This window comes from Orcinus orca, chromosome 15 (assembly GCF_937001465.1).
Source record: "Orcinus orca chromosome 15, mOrcOrc1.1, whole genome shotgun sequence".
NCBI lineage: Eukaryota > Metazoa > Chordata > Mammalia > Artiodactyla > Delphinidae > Orcinus > Orcinus orca.
In genome coordinates, this window is record NC_064573.1 from 2538778 (window position 1) to 2553553 (window position 14776).

At 45.7% G+C, this 14776-nt stretch overlaps 1 long non-coding RNA gene and 1 other non-coding gene across 2 annotated transcripts in view; one reads left to right on the forward strand and one right to left on the reverse strand.

Annotated features, from left to right (window-relative positions):
- The window catches only part of LOC125961198 (uncharacterized), a 64087-nt gene extending 49936 nt beyond the window's left edge, over positions 1-14151 (forward strand). The window contains exon 2 of the long non-coding RNA XR_007471571.1: positions 13709-14151. This is a non-coding gene — a long non-coding RNA (uncharacterized LOC125961198). The remainder of the gene's footprint in view (positions 1-13708) is intronic.
- LOC117196676 (U6 spliceosomal RNA) lies at positions 259-362 on the reverse strand. Its single transcript, XR_004476966.1, has one exon. It is a non-coding gene; the product is annotated as a U6 spliceosomal RNA (small nuclear RNA).
- Positions 14152-14776: the final 625 nt, after the last annotated feature.

Sequence of the window (14776 nt, forward strand, 5' to 3'; positions counted from 1 at the left end):
ATGACAGTGTACACACGGGAAGGGAAAGAAGGAAAAGACAGGAGCAGAATGGAGAAAATGAAGACATGAGAGAAACAGAGTCGGGGAGGAGGAGCGCCACCTGGTGGCAGATCGCGCCGCCTGCACGCTCCCCGCCGCAGCGCAGACCCGGGCCGTTTACGATACAGGCCTGACCTCCAGCGCTGAAGCGGTCATTGGCACATACTGGACGCTTATAATAACGATATTCATTGAGCAACAACTCTGAGGAGTTTTTTTTTTAATATGGAACACTTCAGGAATTTGCGTGTCATCCTTACTCAGGGGCCATGCTAATCTCTGTATCATTCCAATTTTAGTCTATGTGCTGCCGAGGTGAGCACCTGAGGGTTTTTTAAATTAATAGTTGACTTTTGAACAGTTTTACATTTTCAGAAAAATTGAGCATCTGGCACAGGGAGCTCCCACGTACCCTCCCCCCAGTATACACACCTTCTCCTATTAATAAGACCTTGCATTAGTATGTTACATTGGGTGCAGTTAATGAACCAATATTGACGCATTAGTATTAACCAAATTTCATAATTTAATGTTCATTTCTGTACAGTTCTATGGGTTGTAACAAATGTGTGTTATGCATCCACCATTACAGTACCACAGAGAATAGTTTCACTGCCCTCAAGTTTCTCTGGGTTCTACCTAATCACCCTCTCCCCACCCGCCTTGAACCCCTGGCCGACACTGCTCTTTTTACTGTCTCTATATTGCCTTTTCCAGAATGTCATATAGTCAGAATCATGCAGTACGTATCCTGTTCAGACTGGCTTCTTTGTGCATTTAAGATTCCTCCGTGTCTTTTCTGTGGCTTGATAGCTCATTTCTTTTTAGTGCTGAGTAACATTCCGTTGTCTGGATGAACCATAGTTTACGTATCCATTCACCTACTGAAGGACATCTTGTTTGTTTCCAAGTTTTCACGACTATGAATAAAGCTGCTATAAACATCCATGCAGGTTTTTGTGTGAACGTACGTCTTCACCTCCTTTGGGTAAATACCAGGGAGTGTGCTTTCTGGAGCACATGATGAGACTATATTTAGTTTGATAAGGAGCCGCCAAACTGTCTTCCAAAGTGGCAGCACCCTTGGGCATCCCCACCAGCAATGAATGGAGTTCCTGTTGCTCCACAGCCTCGCCAGCATTTCGTGCTGTCAGTGTTCCGGATTGGCGTGTCCTGGTATCTCACTGCTGTTTTGATTTGCAATTCTCTACTGACATATGATTCAGAGCATCTTTCTATATGCTTACTTGCCATCTGCATACCTTCCCTCATGAGGTAACTATTCAGATCTTTGCCCATTTTTAAAATTGGGCTGTTTGGTTTCTTGGTGTTGAGTTTTAACTTTATTTTGGGTACCAGTTTTTTAATCAATATGTGTTGTGCAATATATTTTAATACATATGAAATACAGAGATATTTAAATAAAACATATTTGTTGGGGTGTTGCCTAAAATTATTTCCTATACCATCTGTTGTATGCATACAACATTTTGGGGTATATTATTTAAATCTCCCAATTAAAGTGAAATAGCAGCAATAACACAGAATCATTTCTGTGGACATATGATTAAAGCTAAACAACCCTCATAGTATCCGTGGATGCTCACGTCTCATAGGCTGCAGCCTCGGTTAGATGTCTCTACGTTCAAACAGATGGACTATTACGACCCATGGTGTAGGAGGCTTAACACACACCAACATTCATCCAGCACTGTCTGCCTGGGGAGCTCAACATGCAGACTTAAATTATATTTATTTCCTAGCTTTGTCATACCTCAGTCCATTCAGGCTGCTATAACAAAGTACCATAGGCTGCATGTCTCATAAACAGCAGACATTTATTTCTCATAGCTCCGGAGGCTGAAAGCCTGAGATCAGGTGAGAGCATGGTCGGGCTCTGGGGAAGCTCTCCTCTGAGTTGCAGACGGCCATCCTCTTGCTGTGTCCTCAGGTGACAGAAGGAGCGAGGGAGCTCTCTGGGGCCTCATTTACAAGGGCACTAATCCCACCACGAGGGCTCCACCTTCATGACCTAATCTCCTCCAACAGGCCTCACCTCCTAACACCATCACACAGGGGGTTGGGTTTCAACACATAAATTTTGGGGGGACACACATGTTCAGTCCATAACAATACCTTAACATACATAACATACATAATGTAAACAAAGAAGAACAGAGAGCTTTGTGCAATTCTGCAAGGTTAACCCACTACAGCTGCTGACCGACAGTATCCTCTGCCTCAGACGGAGGGAATGATGGTACCAGGATGCTCTGTGCTTGGACAAGCAGGCCCCTTAGACAGGCAGACGGAGGGAATGATGGGAACAGGATGCTCTGTGCTGGGACAAGCAGGCCCCTTAGACAGGCAGAAGTGTAGTTCAGCAAGAATTCTAATGAACTCAGATCCTTGCATCTTTCTGTACATAGAAAAGCACTAAAATCATTAACCTGAGATGTCTGTTCTTTGTGACTAGCAGTAAGTAGAGTTTTACCAAGATGTATACTTGATGCTTGAGCCCAAGCACTGGACTCCCCCCAGCCTCTTCAGAGCAGTTTACTCAGAGCTCCTGAGAGGCTGTCTCCCAGGCTATAGTCCTCAGTAAGACCCTGAATAAAACTTAAAACTCACAGCTCTTATGCTGTGAGTTTTTTCTTTCAGTTGACAGTAACAATACCTACTGCTCCCAGAGGTAGGTCTTGTTAATAGCATAACTTTAGACATGCTGACTATACCAAAGGTGAGTTTTAATTTCCAATGATGTGTAGCAAAGACGATGCAACTTTCTATTGCATACCAGATCTTCCCAAGAGATATTCTGTATGGTGACACCAATGAATGGGAGACAGGAGGCCAGAGTTCTTACGGTGACTTATATTTACTCATGGTATAAGGCACTTAACTTCTTTGAGACTCAGTTTATTAACATAAAGCAAGTGGTTGCTAAATGTTCTTGCTAGTTCTAACACTTTTATGATTCAAAGATTTTTGAAACTTACCTTTTTTAATAAATTTATTTATTTTATTTATTTATTTTTAAATTTTTGGCTGTGTTGGGTCTTCGTTGCTGCATGCCGGCTTTCTCTAGTTGTGGCGAGCAGGGGCTACTCTTCTTTGTGGTGCGTGGGCTTCTCATGGTGGCTTCTCTTGTTGCGGAGCACGGGCTCTAGGCACGCGGGCTTCAGTAGTTGTGGCTCGCAGGCTCAGTAGTTGTGGCTCGCGGGCTTAGCTGCTCCACAGCATGTGGGATCTTCCCGGACCAGGGCTCAAACCCATGTCCCCTGCATTGGCAGGCGGATTCTTAACCACCGTGCCACCAGGGAAGCCCTGAAACTTACCTTTAAGACACAGGAAATGGCTACATTAAGAAGTCCACAAAAGTTGAGTAATATTTCTGACATTACACCACAAGAGGAAGGAAATTGAAGCTTTCGCTTTATCCTCAGCTAAGGTCTGAAACAGACAGCAAAGTTGTCGGTAGAAAATCACAAGCCTATCCCAGGCGATTGTGACAACCTGGCACTTTGTGTGTTGGTGTTGGGCTGAACACGTTTAGGAACAGAAGTGAATATGAATAAAGCACGATGAAAAAGCTTCAGTGAAAAGTCCAGTCTAGAATGAGACAATCGCCGTCCATTTAGACAGTTAATGTCAACAGCCCAAGGTTGACCTGAGAGCCCAGCCCCCAGAGCTGGACCGCCGAGCTCTGCGTGTTGGAAAAGCCAACGGGCTGAAGGATCGCCCCTGCCTTGCTTCCCGTCTGCCTCCCTCAGAGGTTGTTGTGAAGTGTAAACGGTGTGTGTAAGAGTCTTACACAGCACTGGGCACGTGGACAGCCTTCAGCGAAGGTCCGCCCTTGTTGCGCCCGACAGGCCCCTTTCTAAGCCTCTGGGCCGAGTTTCCGACGTGGCTCCGACTCGCCCCTCCCCTCTTCCTGGCCACGCCCCTGGCCTGCCTGGAAGCCTGCCTTCCTTCTCATTTCTCTCCCTTCTTCAGAGGCTATGCTCTTTGACTCTCCAGAGAACCTCATCCTTTCAGGCACTGGCAGTTCCCCTGGCGGTAAAAGGAGAGTGTCAGAAAAGTAGGTGAGGCGCATGACGCTGTACAGCCTTTGAAATTTCAGATGAGACTGGGAAAGGCTAATGGGACTAATTGTTTTCCTCAATCAATGATGCACAAGAGGACTCCTCCTATCACGTCCTCATTTTCATATAATGAGCATTTGGGGAGTAGAGGGGTCCTGGCCCGCTTCTACCAAAAGCAGAACCCTGTGTGCTGGGGACGTATTTGGGAACGGGGCCCCAGGGAGCAGAACAGGGAAGGGAGGCCAACGCAGGGATGTAGTCTCCAGCTGGGGCCACCGTGGACCCCCCTGGGGACCTTCTGAGGAGCCTCATGAAGCGCTTCCCAGAACCACCTGCCTGGCTGAGGGGAGGAAAGCTCGTGGGGACATCACTGCACCTGCCCTTCTGGGTGGGGGAGCATGCCTCAGCATGTGGCACCGTCCAGAACTGGAGTTCATTCCTGTCCGTTGGGGTCCAGGAAGGTGTCCCTTCCCGCTGTCCCTGCCAGGCGGGAAGGAGTCTGGTCTGCCCAAGCTGCCACCGGGAGGCCACGGGATCCCCTGTGGCTGGTCCCTCAGTGGGGTCTCAGAGGGGACCCTGTGAGCGGCCAGGTGGGTGCCCTGCAGTGTCAGGAACAGCCCTGCAGAGGGAGCCAGGCCGTCCTCCTTCGCCGCCGCCGTGGCTACTCCGGGCCTGGCCCACTGCGTGGGCGCCGGCGGCTGACAGGAGGCGGCGTCACAGTCCCCGAGACTGAGCTTCACCACGGTCATCCGCAATCCCTCACCACAATACACCTGGTGCTTTGCTTTGTTTCGTTTCCTTGTTTGTTTGTTTTTGCAGGACAAACGATTTGAACAGAGATGTGAGGGGACACATCGCCTGCATCACGTCTTCGGCGGGGACCCTGACCTTGGGCAGCCCTTCCAGGCACGCGGCTTTGCTCCAGAGTCACTGAGTTGGGGACTGAAGGGAAACTGGGTCCGTTTGGGGGACATCTACTCGGCCCCTCCTACCAGAAATGTCTCTTGTTCCTTAGGACAAGCAGCCAGTATGAGGATCTGCCAGTCACTTAGAGCACAGACACCACTCATACCGGATGGACTCGATCAAGAAGCCCGGTGTCTGGCCTCTGACACCCGCACTGCTGGGTTGTGCACGTGGGAGGGTGTGTGGTTTGCCCCCGAGGCAGGGTGCCATCCGACTGCAGCTGGGCAGAGCACGACGGAGCCCACATGGGGCCCGGCAGCTGGAGTGAAGTGGGGCAGGGAGGATGCGGAGGAAGACGGCAGAGGAGCCTGCGTGAGAGGGGCTCAAGCTTAAGGGGCCTTGGCGCCACAGAGAGACACCAGATGTGCCCATCAGCACCGGGTACGGGTGACACCCAACAACAGACTAGAGATGAGAAGCAGAAGAGAGAGCGTGTGTAGGTGGTACTGCTGGCCTGGAGTAGGGCTCTGGGGGACAGGCCCGCTCCAGCGCTGGGGGACCAGGCTGCAGTCGGAGGCCGTAAGTTAGAGAGAGGGCACATGGGGGACACAAGCTGGACTCAGACCCTGGGGGATGGGACACCAGGGGACAGTCAGGGTAAGTGGTGGCAAACGTACTGGAACCAGGAAGGCATAGCTCCAAACGGGCAAAGCAGAGAAGTCAAGAGGGAACCCAGGCTTCCCTGTTGGCGTAGTGGTTAAGAATCCGCCTACCAATGCAGTGGACACGGGTTCAAGCCCTGGTCCGGGAGGATCCCACATGCCGCGGAGCAGCTAAGCCCATGCGCCACAACTACTGAGCCTGCGTTCTAGAGCCCGTGAGCCACAACTACTGAGCCCGTGCGCCACAACTACTGAGCCTGTGCTCTAGAGCCTGCAAACCACAATACGGAGCCCGTGACCCACAACTACTGAGCCCGTGAGCCTCAACTACTGAGCCCATGAGCCACAACTACTGAGCCCGCATGCCACAACTACTGAGTCTGCACTCTAGAGCCCTCAAGCCAAAACTACTGAGTCCATGTGCCACAACTACTGAGCCCGCAAGCCACAACTACTGAGCCCACGTGCCACAACTACTGAGCCCACATGCCACAACTACTGAGTCCATGTGCCACAAGTACTGAAGCCTGCGCACCTAGAGCCCATGCTCTGCAACAAGAGAAGCCACCGCAGTGAGAAGCCCCCACGTCACAATGAAGAGTAGCCTGTGCTCACTGCAACTAGAGAAAGCCTGCGTACAGCAACAAAGACCCAACACAGCCAAAAATAAATAAATAAATTTATTATTTTTTTAAAAAGAAGGGGAATCAGAAAGATGACGGAAGAGTAAGACGCAGAGATCACCTTCCTCCCCACAAATACATCAGAAATACATCTACACGTGGAACAGCTCCTACAGAACACCCACTGAACGCTGGCAGAAGACCTCAGACCTTCCTAAAGGCAAGAAATTCCCCACGTACCTGGGTAGGGCAAAAGAAAAAAGAATAAACAGAGACAAAAGAATAGGGATGGGACCTGAACCAGTGGGAGGGAGCTGTGAAGGAGGAAAGGTTTCCACACACTAGGAAGCCCCTTCTCGGGCAGAGACTGCGGGTGGTGGAGGGGGAAGCTTCGGAGCCACGGAGGACAGCGCAGCCACAGAGGTGCGGGGGGCAAAGCGGGGAGATTCCCGCACAAAGGATCAGGGCCGACCGGCACTCACCAGCCCGAGAGGCTGGTCTGCTCCCCCGCCGGGGGCGGGCGGGGCTGGGAGCTGAGGCTCGGGCTTCGGTCGAAGCACAGGGAGAGGACTGGAGTTGGCAGCGTGAACACAGCCTTCAGGGTGCTAGTGCTCCACGGCTGGCCGGGAGGGAGTCCGGGGAAAAGTCTGGAGCTGCCGAAGAAACAAGAGACTTTTTCTTACCTCTTTGTTTCCTGGTGCGCGAGGAGAGGGGATTAAGAGCGCTGCTTAAAGGAGCTCCAGAGACGGGCGCGAGCCGCGGCTAAAAGCGCGGACCCCAGAGATGGGCAAGGGACGCTAAGACTGCTGCTGCTGCTGCCACCAAGAAGCCTGTGTGCGAGCACAGGTCACTATCCACACCCCCCTTTCGGGGAGTCTGTGCAGCCCGCCACTGCCAGGGTCCCGGGACCCAGAGACAACTCCCCCGGGAGAACGCACGGCGCGCCTCAAGCTGGTGCAATGTCACACTGGCCTCTGCCGCCGCAGGCCCGCCCCACACTGCGTGCCCCTCTCTCCCCGCGGCCTGAGTGAGCCAGAGCCCCCGAATCAGCGGCTCCTTTAACCCTGTCCTGTCTGAGCGAAGAACAGACGCCCTCCGGTGACCTACAGGCAGAGGCGGGGCCAAATCCAAAGCTGAGCCCCAGGAGCTGTGAGAACAAAGAAGAGAAAGGGAAATCTCTCCCAGCAGCCTCAGGAGCAGCGGATTAAAGCTCCACAGTCAACTTGATGCACCTGCGTTTGGGGAATACCTGAATAGACAACGAGTCATCCCAAACTGAGGAGGTGGATTTTGAGAGCAAGATCTATGATTTTTTCCCCTTTTCCTCTTTTTCTGAGTGTGTATGTGTATGCTTCTCTGTGAGATTTTGTCTGTATAGCTTTGCTTCCACCATTTGTCCTAGGGTTCTATCCGTCCATTGTTTTTTTTAAAAAAAATTTTTTCTTAATAATTAATTTTAATTTTATTAACTTTATTATACTTTTCCTTCCTTCCTTCCTACCTTCCTTCCTTCCTTCCCTCCCTCCCTCCTTTAGACAATGAATCATCCCAAATTGAGGAGGTGGACTTTAAGAGCAAGATTTATGATTTTTTCCCCTTTACCTCTTTTCGTGAGGGTGCATGAGTATGCTTCTGTGTAAGATTTTGTCTGTATAGCTTTGCTTCCACCATTTGTCCTAATGTTCTATCCGTCCCTTTTTTTTCCTAAATAATTATTTTTTAATTCAATAACTTTATTATACTTTATTTTACTGTATCTTCTTTCTTTCTGTCTTTTTTCCTTCCTTCCCTCCTTCCTTCATTCCTTCCTCCTTCCCTCCCTCCCTCCTTTCTTTCCTTCTTGCCTTCTTGCCTGCTTTCCTTCTATCTTTCTTTCTTTCTTCCTTCCTTCCCTCCCTTCTTCCTTCCTTTCTTTCTTTCTTCCTACTTCTACTAATTCTCTCTACTTTTTCTCCCTTTTATTCTGAGCTGTGTGGATGAAAGGCTCTTGGTGCTCCAGCCAGGAGTCAGGGCTCTGCCTCAGGTGGGAGAGCCAACTTCAGGACACCGGTCAACAAGAGACCTCCCAGCTCCACATAATATCAAACGGCGAAAATCTCACAGAGACCTCCATCTTAACACCAGCACCCAGCTTCACTCAACGACCAGCAAGCTACAGTGCTGGACAACCTATGCCAAACAACTAGCAAAACAGGAACACAACCCCACCCATTGGCAGAGAGGCTGCCTAAAATCATAATAAGTCCACAGACACCCAAAAACACACCACCAGACGTGGACCTGCCCACTAGAGAGACAAGATCCAGCCTCACCCACCAGAACACAGGCACTAGTCCCCTCCACCAGGAAGCCTACACAACCCACTGAACCAACCTTAGCCACTGGAGACAGACATCAAAAACAACGGGAACTACGAACCTGCAGCCTGCAAAAAGGAGACCCCAAACACAGTAAGATAAACAAAATGAGAAGACAGAAGAACACACAGCAGATGAAGGAGCAAGATAAAAACCCACAAGACCTAACAAATGAAGAGGAAATAGGCAGTCTACCTGAAAAAGAATTCAGAATAATGATAGTAAAGATGATCCAAAATCTTGGAAATAGAATGGACAAAATGCAAGAAACATTTAACAAGGACCTAGAAGAACTAAACATGAAACAAACAATGATGAACAACACAATAAATGAAATTAAAAATACTCTAGATGGGATCAATAGCAGAATAACTGAGGCAGAAGAACGGATAAGTGACCTGGAAGATAAAATAGTGGAAATAACTACTGCAGAGCAGAATAAAGAAAAAAGAATGAAAAGAACTGAGGACAGTTTCAGAGACCTCTGGAACAACATTAAACACACCAACATTCGAATTATAGGGGTCCCAGAAGAAGAAGAGAAAAAGAAAGGGACTGAGAAAATATTTGAAGAGATTATAGTTGAAAACTTCCCTAATATGGGAAATGAAATAGTTAATCAAGTCCAGGAAGCACAGAGAGTCCCATACAGGATAAATCCAAGGAGAAACACGCCAAGACACATATTAATCAAACTGTCAAAAATTAAATACAAAGAAAGCATATTAAAATCAGCAAGGGAAAAACAACAAATAACACACAAGGGAATTCCCATAAGGTTAACAGCTGATCTTTCAGCAGAAACTCTGCAAGCCAGATGGGACTGGCAGGACATACTGAAAGTGATGAAGGAGAAAAACCTACAACCAAGATTACTCTACCCAGCAAGGATCTCATTCAGATATGATGGAGAAATTAAAACCTTTACAGACAAGCAAAAGCTAAGAGAGTTCAGCACCACCAAACCAGCTTTACAACAAATGCTAAAGGACCTTCTCTAGGCAAGAAACACAAGAGAAGGAAAAGACCTATAATAACAAACCCAAAACAATTAAGAAAATGGGAATAGGAACATACATATCAATAATGACCTTAAATGTAAATGGATTAAATGCTCCCACCAAAAGACACAGACTGGCTGAATGGATACAAAAACAAGACCCATATATATGCTGTCTACAAGAGACCCACTTCAGACCTAGAGACACATACAGACTGAAAGTGAGGGGATGGAAAAAGATATTCCATGCAAATGGAAACCAAAGGAAAGCAGGAGTAGCAATTCTCATATCAGACAAAATAGACTTTAAGATAAAGACTATTAGAAGAGACAAAGAAGGACACTACATAATGATCAAGGGATCGATCCAAGAAGAAGATATAACAATTGTAAATATTTATGCACCCAACATAGGAGCACCTCAATATATAAGGCAAAAACTAACAGCCATAAAAGGGGAAATCGACAGTAACACATTCATAGTAGGGGACTTTAAAACCCCACTTTCACCAATGGAGAGATCATCCAAAATGAAAATAAATAAGGAAACACAAGCTTTAAATGATACATTAAACAAGATGGACTTAATTGATATTTATAGGACATTCCATCCAAAAACAACAGAATACACATTTTTCTCAAGTGCTCATGGAACATTCTCCAGGATAGATCATATCATGGGTCACAAATCAAGCCTTGGTAAATTTAAGAAAATTGAAATTGTATCAAGTATCTTTTCCAACCACAATGCCATGAGACTAGATAACAATTACAGGAAAAAATCTGTAAAAAATACAAACACATGGAGGCTAAACAATACACTACTTAATAACGAAGTGATCACTGAAGAAATCAAAAAATACCTAGAAACAACAGACAATGGAGACACAATGACCCAAAACCTATGGGTTGCATCAAAAGCAGTTCTAAGAGGGAAGTTTATAGCAATACAATCCTACCTTAAGAAACAGGAAACATCTCGAATAAACAACCTAACCTTGCACCTCAAGCAATTAGAGAAAGAAGAACAAAAAACCCCCAAAGTTAGCAGAAGGAAAGAAATCATAAAGATCAGATCAGAAATAAATGAAAAAGGAATGAAGGAAACAATAGCAAACATCAATAAAACTAAAAGTTGGTTCTTTGAGAAGATAAACAAAATTTATAAACCATTAGCCAGACTCATCAAGAAAAAAAGGGAGAAGACTCAAATCAATAGAATTAGAAATGAAAAAGGAGAAGTAACAACTGACACTGCAGAAATACAAAAGATCATGAGAGATTACTACAAGCAACTCTATGCCAATAAAATGGACAACCTGGAAGAAATGCACAGATTCTCAGAAACGCACAACCTGCCAAGACTGAATCAGTAAGAAATAGAAAATATGAACAGACCAATCGCAAACACTGAAATTGAAACTATGATTAAAAATCTTCCAACAGGGGCTTCCTTGGTGGTGCAGTGGTTGAGAGTCCGCCTGCCAATGCAGGGAACACGGGTTCGTGTCCCGGTCCGGGAAGATCCCACATGCCGCGGAGCGGCTGGGTCCATGAGCCATGGCCGCTGAGCCTGCGCGTCCGGAGCCTGTGCTCTGCTCCGCAACGGGAGAGGCCAAAGCAGTGAGAGGCCCGCGTACCGCAAAAAAAAAAAAAAAAAAAAATCTTCCAACAAACAAAAGCCCAGGACCAGATGGCTTCGCAGGCGAATTCTATCAAACATTTAGAGAAGAGCTAACACCTATCCTTCTCAAACTCTTCCAAAATATAGCAGAGGCAGGAACACTCCCAAAATCATTCTATGAGGCCACCATCACCCTGATACCAAAACCAGACAAGGATGTCACAAAGAAAGAAAACTACAGGCCAATATCACTGATGAACACAGATACAAAAATCCTCAACAAAATACTAGCAAACAGAATCCAACAGCACATTAAAAGGATCATACACCATGATCAAGTGGGGTTTATCCCAGGAATGCAAGGATTCTTCAATATATGCAAATCAATCAACGTGATACACCATATTAACAAATTGAAGGAGAAAAACCATATGATCATCTCAATAGATGCAGAGAAAGCTTTCGACAAAATTCAACACCCATTTATGATAAAAACCCTCCAGAAAGTAGGCATAGAGGGAACTTTCCTCAACATAATAAAGGCCACATATGACAAACCCACAGCCAACATCGTTCTCAATGGTGAAAAACTGAAAGCATTTCCACTAAGATCAAGAACAAGACAAGGTTGCCCACTCTCACCACTCTTATTCAACATAGTTTTGGAAGTTTTAGCCACAGCAATCAGAAGAAAAGGAAATAAAAGGAATCCAAATTGGAAAAGAAGAAGTAAAGCTGTCACTGTTTGCAGATGACATGATACTATACATAGAGAATCCTAAAGATGCTACCAGAAAACTACTAGAGCTAATCAATGAATTTGGTAAAGTAGCAGGATACAATATTAACGCACAGAAGTCTATGGCATTCCTATACACTAAGGATGAAAAATCTGAAAGTGAAATCAAGAAAACACTCCCATTTACCATTGCAACAAAAAGAATAAAATATCTAGGAATAAACCTACGTAAGGAGACAAAAGACCTGTATGCTGAAAATTATAAGACACTGATGAAAGAAATTAAAGATGATACAAATAGATGGAGAGATATACCATGTTCTTGGATTGGAAGAATCAACATTGTGAAAATGACTATACTACCCAAAGCAATCTACAGATTCAATGCAATCCCTATCAAACTACCACTGGCATTTTTCACAGAACTAGAACAAAAAATTTCACAATTTGTATGGAAACACAGAAGACCCGAATAGCCAAAACAATCTTGAGAACGAAAAATGGAGCTGGAGGAATCAGGCTCCCTGACTTCAGACTATACTACAAAGCTACAGTAATCAAGACAGTATGGTACTGGCACAAAAACAGAAATATAGATCAATGGAACAGGATAGAAATCCCAGGGATAAACCCACACACATATGGTCACCTTATTTTTGATAAAGGTGGCAGGAATGTACAGTGGAGAAAGGACAGCCTCTTCAATAAATGGTGCTGGGAAAACTGGATAGGTACATGTAAAAGTATGAGATTAGATCACTCCCTAATACAGTACACAAAAATAAGCTCAAAATTAATTAACAACCTAAATGTAAGGCCAGAAACTATCAAACTCTTAGAGGAAAACATGGGCAGAACACTCTATGACATAAATCACAGCAAGATCCTTTTTGACCCACCTCCTAGAGAAATGGAAATAGAAACAAAATAAACAAATGGGACCCAATGAAACTTCAAAGCTTTTGCACAGCAAAGAAAACCATAAACAAGACAAAAAGACAACCCTCAGAATGGGAGAAAATATTTGCAAATGAAGCAACTGACAAAGGATTAATCTCCAAAATTTACAAGCAGCTCATGCAGCTCAGTAACAAAAAAACAAACAACCCAATCCAAAAATGGGCAGAAGACCTAAATAGACATTTCTCCAAAGAAGATATACCAACTGCCAACAAACACATGAAAGAATGCTCAACATCATTAATCATTAGAGAAATGCAAATCAAAACTACAATGAGATATCATCTCACAGCAGTCAGAATGGCCATCATCAAAAAAATCTAGAAACAACAAATGCTGGTGAGGGTGTGGAGAAAAGGGAACACTCTTGCACTGCTGGTGGGAATGTGAATTGGTACAGCCACTATGGAGAACAGTATGGAAGTTCCTTAAAAAACTACAAATAGAACTACCATATGACCCAGCAATCCCACTACTGGGCATTTATCCTGAGAAAACCATAATTCAAAAAGAGTCATGTACCAAAATGTTCATTGCAGCTCTATTTACAATAGCCAGGAGATGGAAACAACCTAAGTGTCCATCATCAGATGAATGGATAAAGAAGATGTGGCACATATATACAATGGAATATTACTCAGCCATAAAAAGAAACGAAATTGAGATATTTGTAATGAGGTGGGTAGACCTAGAGTCTGTCATACAGAGTGAAGTTAAGTCACAAAGAGAAAGACAAATACCGTATGCTAACACATATATATGGAATTTAAGAAAAAAATGTCATGAAGAACACAGGGGTAAGACAGGAGTAAAGACGCAGACCTACTAGAGAATGAACTTGAGGATATGGGGAGGGGGAAGGGTGAGCTGTGACAAAGCGAGAGAGTGGCATGGACATATATACACTAACAAACGTAAAACAGATAGCTAGTGGGAAGCAGCCGCATAGCACAAGGAGATCAGCTCTGTGCTTTGTGACCACCTAGAGGGGTGGGATAGGGAGGTGGGAGGGAGGGAGACGCAAGAGGAAAGAGATATGGGAATATATGTATATGTATATGTATAACTGATTCACTTTGTTATAAAGCAGAAACTAGCACACCACTGCAAAGCAATTATACTCCAATAAAGATGTAAAAAAAAAGAAGAAGAAGAAGAGGGAACCCAGGAAGCCTCAGATGGATGAGATGCTGGATTTTGCCTGAACACCTTTAGCCAGAAGTTTCACATATGAATTGTGCTGTGGCAAAAATAAAAGTTAGGGGGCTTCCCTGGTGGCGCAGTGGTTGAGAGTCCGCCTGCCGTTGCAGGGGACACGGGTTCGTGCCCCAGTCCGGGAAGATCCCACATGCCGCGGAGCGGCTGGGCCCGTGAGCCATGGCCGCTGAGCCTGCGCGTCCGGAGCCTGTGCTCCGCAATGGGAGAGGCCACAGCAGTGTGAGGCCCGCGTACCACAAATAAAATAAAATAAAATAAAATAAAATAAAATAAAATAATAAATAAATGTTGGGGCTTGTCGGCCTGGGGCCGCGACAGAGATCAGAAGCGCTGAAAGGTGAAGACGGAAGGTGAATCCTTTAGCCAGTGAACAGTGTTTTATTTTAACCGAGTAAAGCCTGGCATAAACCGAGCACTGCTGTGGATATAGCGTGACTATTTCTGTTGACCGCCGTCATCTGAAACGGGACCTCAAACATGGAAATAACAACACAAAACTCCCAATAGCAGCAAAAGCGGGGCCTCTGGGCATCTAGCAGTCGTCGCCCTGGAGGGCAGGCTTT